The sequence below is a fragment of the Lepisosteus oculatus genome, chromosome 16, assembly GCF_040954835.1.
Source record: "Lepisosteus oculatus isolate fLepOcu1 chromosome 16, fLepOcu1.hap2, whole genome shotgun sequence".
Lineage (NCBI taxonomy): Eukaryota > Metazoa > Chordata > Actinopteri > Semionotiformes > Lepisosteidae > Lepisosteus > Lepisosteus oculatus.
In genome coordinates, this window is record NC_090711.1 from 6379435 (window position 1) to 6387473 (window position 8039).

Consider the following 8039-nt stretch of genomic DNA (forward strand, 5'->3'; position numbering starts at 1 on the left):
AGAGAGAAATGATAAATTAATTCCCTGATTTTCTACACAAGACCAGCAATAATCCCATCGACTGAAAACAGATAAAATGCCCACAACTCTGCCCAGAACTAAACTGATTAAAATTCATAGTGACTCCAACAGATGCTCCAGAGTGAAATCAGCCCTCCAGAGGAAATAAGTGCATCAGGCATAATGCTGAACATCTCCAGTGCAGACACTGGTTACATGCAGTATGCATTGTGATTTTTTTTTTTTTTTGGTTGAAAAAAGACTAGTGAGTAATTTTCAGTCTTACAAAAGGTGCCATATTGGAAGTGACAAGTGTCCCTCTAATTACCCAGAAGGAAAAAGGGTAAACAAGAAGAGAGCATAATATTTTGCACACATTTCTATAGAGTTTAGATCCAATGTGCCTGGGAGGTACAGTACCACAGACCAAAGTCTTGACAACACAGCTCTGCACCTCCTCCCATCTGATCTCTGCAATGGGAAAAAGAAAGTGTCCCTTGGTCCACGATGAAAGATGCTCAACTAAGTTACTTTTTAATTAGTCTTGTAAATGACTAATTGCAACCCTGGAGCCCTGTGTTCAGTTCCTGGGGTGTTACCTGCATTGAGTTTTCATATTCTCCCTGTGTTAGCCTGGGTTTCCTCTGGGTGTGCCGGTTTCTTCCCACAGTCCAAAGACATACTGGTAGGTTAACTGGAGAGCAGTTAGAAAATGAATGTATGGAGAGCAGGATTAATAATAATACAAATATTCATTTATTAAAGCTTTGGCAGAATAAATGAACAGACTTCCCTCCCCATCCCCCATGGAAACTCTAGCGTTTCCCCCATGGAAAGTCTGGCGTTGGAGGCTTTGTGCCTGTAGTGGGATGAAGCTGCACCAGAGGCAGTTGATTTAGCATCAGTGTTTGTCTAGGCAAGCACAACATCCCTGCCTTGCAAGGTCACCAGCAGCATTTGTTGTATAACAATGCTGCAAAAATTATCCATGAAGCAAACAGGAGCTATAAGGATCACTGAGCTAAAAAAACTGATTCTACACTCCCCACTAATACAATTACTCCCGAGTCTGTCAGAGTCGATGATGTTGGTTGGCTTGTGCTCACAATTTGTCGTAGAAACATTTTTGTTTCTATGGTAAGAGTTGCTTCCTCTTAAGAACTAGATTTTTGCATTAATTTCACAGTAACTGATGGCATACAACACTTAAATCTGCATGGGAAAAACACCTCCACAAGCTCCCCAGAAATATAGTTGCTTGTAATACATATCCATTACTACAACATTGCTTGACTTAACTGTTTTAAGGAGATTTCTTTGTTAGGACCACTTGCTGCGTATCAGGAATGAGTAATTAAACTTTGGTTTGTAATTTAGATTAAACAAACACCTGCTTTAGTTAGATAATTATTGGTGGGTTCGTTTTACCTGTGCTGGATGCTGAAAGTTGAACGGTATAAATTGTGCTCCCTTCTTGAAAAGTCAATATTCTAAAACAGAGCTTCATAATTCCTGGTGTTCACACCCCCAGGATTTGATCATTTTCATTCCAGTTGGAGTCTCTATTTAACTAATAGTTTAACTGAACTAATAATGTAATTGATAAAATCAGTGGTGCTCAATCTTGGTCCCGGAATACTGCAGTGATTGCTGGTTTTTGTAACAGCTGGGACTTTCATCACCAGTGCTTTTTGCTGATTTGTTGTTCCTAAATTTTCTGTTTAAGGCCTTTTTAAAATGTGCTTTCAGCACTTGAAAAGCTGAATACTATTTGTAATCAGTTTGACCCCTGTGCTAATGAGTTTCATGACTGCCATTTTCAGGTGTGTGAACTGAAATACATCCAACTGGCTTTCAAGCAGAAGGATAAACACGGAACCAGTGGGAGAGTGTCTGATACAGTCTCATTACCACCTGTGTCTGGTCTTCATTAATGAATTACCAATTATGAGCTAGTCTCCAATTATGAGTTTAGTCAGAGTAAAAGAGCAAAGTCTTAATTAGTAAGTTTATTAGACAGTGCATTCTACAGTTCTGTGTACTGACATTGCTGGAAATATTGTTCTTTAAGTTATTTTTGAAACCAAAAGCTGAGTGTCACCAAGTGGATAAATTACAGGCACCAGTTAGCACTGGTGATGAAAGGCCCAGCAGGACACCAAAACGACAGACATGAGAGTTCTCAAGGATTAGGGTTGAGAACCACAAGGTTAGACCATTTTAATTGTTTTCAACTCCTAAAAAGGTGCAGATTACAAATAAAAAATATGTAGATGTCTCATTTACCTGCAGAGTTGTAAACAGGTACAATGTCTAATTAGTGAGTTTTTAAATTTAGGTTAGAAAAAGCAATATTTAAGAGCTCATTTTGATGAAAAATTAGCAGACACTGAATTCATAAGGATTTGAGGCCAGAAGTCCTGGTCTAGGTTTAAGCCAGTATTATCCTTTAATGTGCTCATTACAAAGTATGGATGAATTTACTTTATATTCACAACATGAAAGGTTGTTTTTCCTGAAAGGTTTTTAATTAAATAAAAATTGCTCGAATATACATGTATTTTAACAGTAAAATAATAAGTATGTACATATTATTGTTTCTGAAAGAATAAGAACATTTATATTTTTACCATTAGATAAAATTCAGTCTCAAGCAAGGACATGTAGCATTTTAATGATTTTTGCCTTGGGTTTGTATAAAAAGGCAGGTATTTATCTATTGGCTCCATTCTTTGTGGAACACACAAGTGAAATAAATCTGAAGGAAATGGTTTTCCGTAACCTAACAGTGTTCAAATGGGAGTGGTTGCCCTTTGTCAAGGCCATTCGAATGTCCTTGGAGTCTAAGCAGATACTATGTAATGGAATGATGCTTGTTTTCATCTATCAGATTTAACTCAGAAATGATTCACTTGACTGGAAGAGACATTGAAATTAATACGCTTGGTAGTACATGGACTCTTTCTTTGATTATTAGTTAGGTTCCAGTGATTTTCAAGTCACTTCTCTGCGGGCTGCCTTTCCTGTGGCCTTGATGTCAGTCTTCAGCAACACAGGCAGTGAATTCACACATGTCGGTGAACATTTTATCTGTTTCCACTCGCCATAAACACAAATAAGCTGGGACAGACTATTAGGTGCATGGCTGCCTGCGCAGAAAGAGCACCTTATCTCTCTTACGAAAGTGTAACTTACTGCCTACAAACAAAGCATGGGTGGTCTTTCCATCACCAAATATGAATCAAATTCATCCTATTGCCTAGAATCATCCCAGAAGAAGCAAGAGTCCACAGTGCGAATCTCAGCATGTCAAAACCATACAATAACATCAGGACATGGAAAACACTGACCCATCCACTCTGCTTGGAAACGCATGCTGAAACCTCACCAGAGTCTCAGAGAATGGCCCCCACCCGCCATCTTTAAGAGGTCTTAAATATAAGAGGATCAAAGACAATCATCCTTACTGCAAGGGTTGTCAAGAAAGTTTGTTTTTCTTGCTGTGTTCATTGCCAGGCACGTTTTCACAAAGTGAAATTCATTCAACAACATAAGATGTGCCATCACACATCTTTTCTAGTGTACTTTCTTTTAGTTCTTGGTTGTTCATTACAAAACCATTTTACTTTGTTTTTAAGACTTTACACTGTCATGTGTATATACTGTATATTTTCTACAGATTCAAGCCATGTTTTAGCTGTCAGTTTGCCTCCAGGCATTGACGTCCAAGACCTCTGTGGTTTACAGGCTTGAATCCCACAGTGTTATGGCATCAGTAACTCAAAAAGCACTAGGACTGACAATATAAAATTTATTAGTGTCAAGTCTTATAAAGAAAACCATAAAATACATTCTATTTTTTATTTAAAGAGAATGCTCTATTCTACTGTGCCTCTGGGTATGATCCATTAAAGTCTAGGTGGTAGAGTGCTTCTATGCATGTTAACAGTTTTAATGATCATTGTGAATTGACAGGTCATCATAAAATAAAAAGGTGTACCTTGAGATGAGTGTCATCTCAGACAGCCATTCAGAAATAATTAGAAATGAAAAAGTACAGCATGTGTTTGTATAGCCTTTACATTAGGTCCACTGTCTGTTCCTGCTGTAGTGCTTCTGAGCAACAGCTTCAGTTCACCACAGTCCATGACATTGCTTGGCTTGGCTGTATTTTTGTCTCCAGAAACTCATTCAGCCATGTTTACTTCCTCCAAGGATAAATCTGCAGGTGTTTGCTGCTCTGTGTGGTGCAGTACAATACAGTACCTAACACTGGGAAACTCACTTTGGACTTTCATTTCACTTCCCATTTCAGGGGAATAGGAACTCTGGAGTTACCTTTCCTCTGGGCCATCTGCCATCTAAACATCTCTGGTATTCTTAAACCATTTCTCATTCAGACTTTGTAAGGAACACTATGAGTTTAGATCAAAGCTTCGGAACACTAAAGTGTTCCTCTCAGGCTAATGTAGGTAAGCAGTGACTATCTCAAACAAAAAAAATGAACTTGATAGGCCTCTTTTTGTTTGGAACCTGTTCTTATGTTCTTCTGAAACAGCATTGCAAATACAAAACTTCACAGAAGCTTTCATGCAAAAATTAAACGATTAAAATGAAATGAAGACATCAAAATGAGTGTAGAAACTCAATTTATTCTGTATGTACTGCATCAATTCTACATTATTATTTCACCCAGAACATGTGTCTTTAAAATCTAGGCTATTTTTAATGTGAATTCTCTTTCCAAAAAAGCCAGTGAGCAATGGAAACTACACTGGTGTGCTACGTTAAATATGCCAAAGTAGATGGACATTTAACCTCACATAGATTTCAGTTTGGCATCCAGAGAAAGATCTAATAAGTTATTCTGCTGGGTCACCCCTGAAACGGGTTTTAGTAACTGTCAGGAATATTATGATGTCTTATTTAGGTGCCCTTCAAAACACATTTAATTTGAAGGCGTCATAAAAGCCAATACTTTTTGAGTGAGTGGCTAAGTAATTTAATTTAGTCAATATGGCAGCTTTCCATTTCTTTTGGATAAAATATTCTAGTTCTTTTTACATAGGACACAGAAGGCCATTCCAAAAGGTTCAGGTTGCTTGTGGCATTAAAATATGTTTAAAACGTATCCATATAACTAAACTATACATCCATACTATGTTGGTTTTTGGAGGTGACAACTGATTTGAATTCTTTTTATTTTTCTTGTCACTTACCAAAGCCTCTCTGTTGCTCAGGGAACCACATCAATTTAAAGTCGGTAGAGATGATTTAAGCTTTGTCTGCATCTTTGCCACAGCTGTGCACTCGATCAAAACATAACCTCTACAGCGGTATTATCAAACTCCGGGATAGCTATTAAGGTTGGATTGGAAATCTTACTGACATATTTCAAACATGCACTAGTACAACCTCTGGGTTTTTCAGAATTGTTTCATGGATGTTTTTTTGCCAGCCTCCAGCTGCATACGGTATTCTTCTTATTACTCTCTGTGTGAAGTTGTAGATAAGAGTTTGTGCTTCAATGCTGTAAGGAGGTTTGTTAGACTTATCATGAGTTAGTTTAAGGCTGTGGATTGGCACTCTTCGGTGTGGGGCTCTTGAGTTGCTCTTCAGGGATAAGCCTAAGGCTGGCATGGCCAATTGGTACAGACACTCCACTGAGCATGCCAGTCATTGCTGGAAGGAGAAAGGATGGCAGCCTCCCTGTGAAAATCTGACCCAGTAGTGGAGAAATACAATAAACATGAACAACTCCACCAACGGCAACGTGGCCCTTTTTAGCACACTGCTATTCACTCCTGGTGCTGCAGGGCCAGCATGCTTTCCAATACTCACTCCCCCCTAGATCCTCTTAACGACATGATTTGAATCAGTTGTTCACGGTTTATATTACCACTGTTTCCAAGTCTTTCCTCTTTGAGGATTATTAACTTCCAGGATCAAGAGTGAATACAACAGCTTTATGGGCTATTCTAGTTCCTGTCAAAAGCCATAAATAACATTTACTTAAGGACTAAGAAATGTTTAGGAGCTGTGATCGGAGTTTGAACTGGTTTGTGGTCAGAAATGTATTGACTGTGGTGTAAATAACTGGCTCCACCTGTACCGGACCAATGGAATTCTCTGGCCACAGAGAAGGAGCTTACTCCATATGAACATGCTGGTGAACTCAGTGGTCAGTATTTCTTAATTCTCCATGGTTATAATTATCCCACATTTACTCATAATTCCCTGAAACAATACCAGCTAGTATCTGTTCAAGTTCTGCAAACTTGTGTTTCAAGTCCTTAAGGACAGCTGCGTTCTGGCACAAACATAATTTCACCATGTGATTTCTGTGTCAGGGTTATACATAAGGGATAATGTATTATTGTTATCCCTGTGGCATCTTATTTCAGTTTTTTTTTAAATCTATTATAACATCAATGTGGACCTATGGTGGTTTGCAGTAGTATTCAGATGATTACTACAGTGTCCCAATTTGTGAAATGACATCATGATACAAATACCATTATTTTAATCTTAATATTTTATTCAAAACATGAATGCTTAAACTGAATACCTCTAGGGGTAAGATGAATTACAGTAAATGACAGCAAAAACCAAAGAGGAAAAATAGATCTACTGTATGTTGATTGAATAAAAGTATTCAGACTGAAATCAATATTTAGAGGAAGCACTTTTGGCAGAAAGTACAGCCAAACTACTTTGATGGAAGTTTCCAAGTCTTACCATAGATTCTCAATGCAATTCAAATCAGGAATGGGTCATTCAGGGACATTAACCTCATTCCTAAACCACACTAGTGCAGCTTTGATTTTGTGCTTTGAATAACTGTCCTGCTGAAAGGTGGATTTTGGCTAGCATTAAACATCCTGGGTAGTATGATGCACCATTCATGTCCGGATGCTTGACTAGACAGTGCTCAGCCTTTGGTACTTTCTGTGCCCTTCTCCTGATCTGTGCTTTTCAATGACTTAATCCTCAACTTGCTTTGAAAGCTTCCGAGTCTTCAAGGTTGAGTGTTTGTTTGCTTGAAATTCACTACCTGACCACTTAACCTCCCTGAGACAGGCGTTTTCATCCGGAAATCATGAGAACCACTGTTATTGCATGTAGAGGTCACGCATCTCATTGTGTTGCTCGTTTAGGTAAGGATTTGTAAATGCACCTAAATTAATTATTAATTTTGCTTTGTCACAACACAGGGTTTGATTTCTTATGCAGTCATGACTGACTTTTCCATTTTGTCAAATTCTTTTTGTATTTCACTGTACAGTATATGCTTAGAATAAATTACATATCTTACATTTGCATTAAGCTTTAGTTAAAGCTTATCTTGTGTTGAAAGTGTTTTTTGCATTGATTTTCTCTTCCCTCAGTAAGGTCTGGTATGTGTGTGACTATGTTTGTACGTGCTATGGTTTTAGTCAGCAAAAGCAAGAATAAGCAAGCCCCCTTTGTTTTCAGCAGAGATTATCTGCAATTGTCCAGTGCCTGACGAGTCAGTGCTTTTAGTTCTTCCTTGTGCCAACCATCCCTGTGAAGGCAGACCTGTCACATACTGTAGGGCTGAAGCCCCTTTCATGGCAAGAGAGAGACACAGAAGTCATTACACCTCTGCAAACACAAGCCTTTCCATTGTGCCATTGTTTGTGACTTGTGAAAGAGCAGTTTGAAAGCACTCCAGTTTTGGCTTTGCAATCATTTCTTATTGTTTCCCTCCCAGATTATGCTGTCCCTACACCACACTTTTGACATTGCATGGCCTCTTGAAGAAAAAAATAAAATGGATGCCTTTTTGTAGTCATTGTTCAATTGGGTGCAAGCATGGAAATTGACTTGGCATCTGTGAATGTTTGACTGGAATGCAAGACGGGGATAATGCAGTGTTTTTCTTTTGGTTTCCACTTTCAAACCTTGCCCGATTATGTGCCTGGTTTGCTGCTCAATCCAGGTTATGGACAAGAACAAGTATTATCACCCACAAATGGAGGTAGCACACTTTGATTGCAGTTACCATCTCTAACATT

At 38.4% G+C, this 8039-nt stretch overlaps 1 long non-coding RNA gene across 1 annotated transcript; it reads right to left on the bottom strand.

Annotated features, from left to right (window-relative positions):
* Positions 1-306: 306 nt before the first annotated feature.
* Positions 307-1654, bottom strand: LOC138223286 (uncharacterized). Its single transcript, XR_011181702.1, has 3 exons — positions 1429-1654; positions 600-694; positions 307-471 (listed from the first exon to the last, which is right to left on the bottom strand). It is a non-coding gene; the product is annotated as an uncharacterized lncRNA (long non-coding RNA).
* Positions 1655-8039: the final 6385 nt, after the last annotated feature.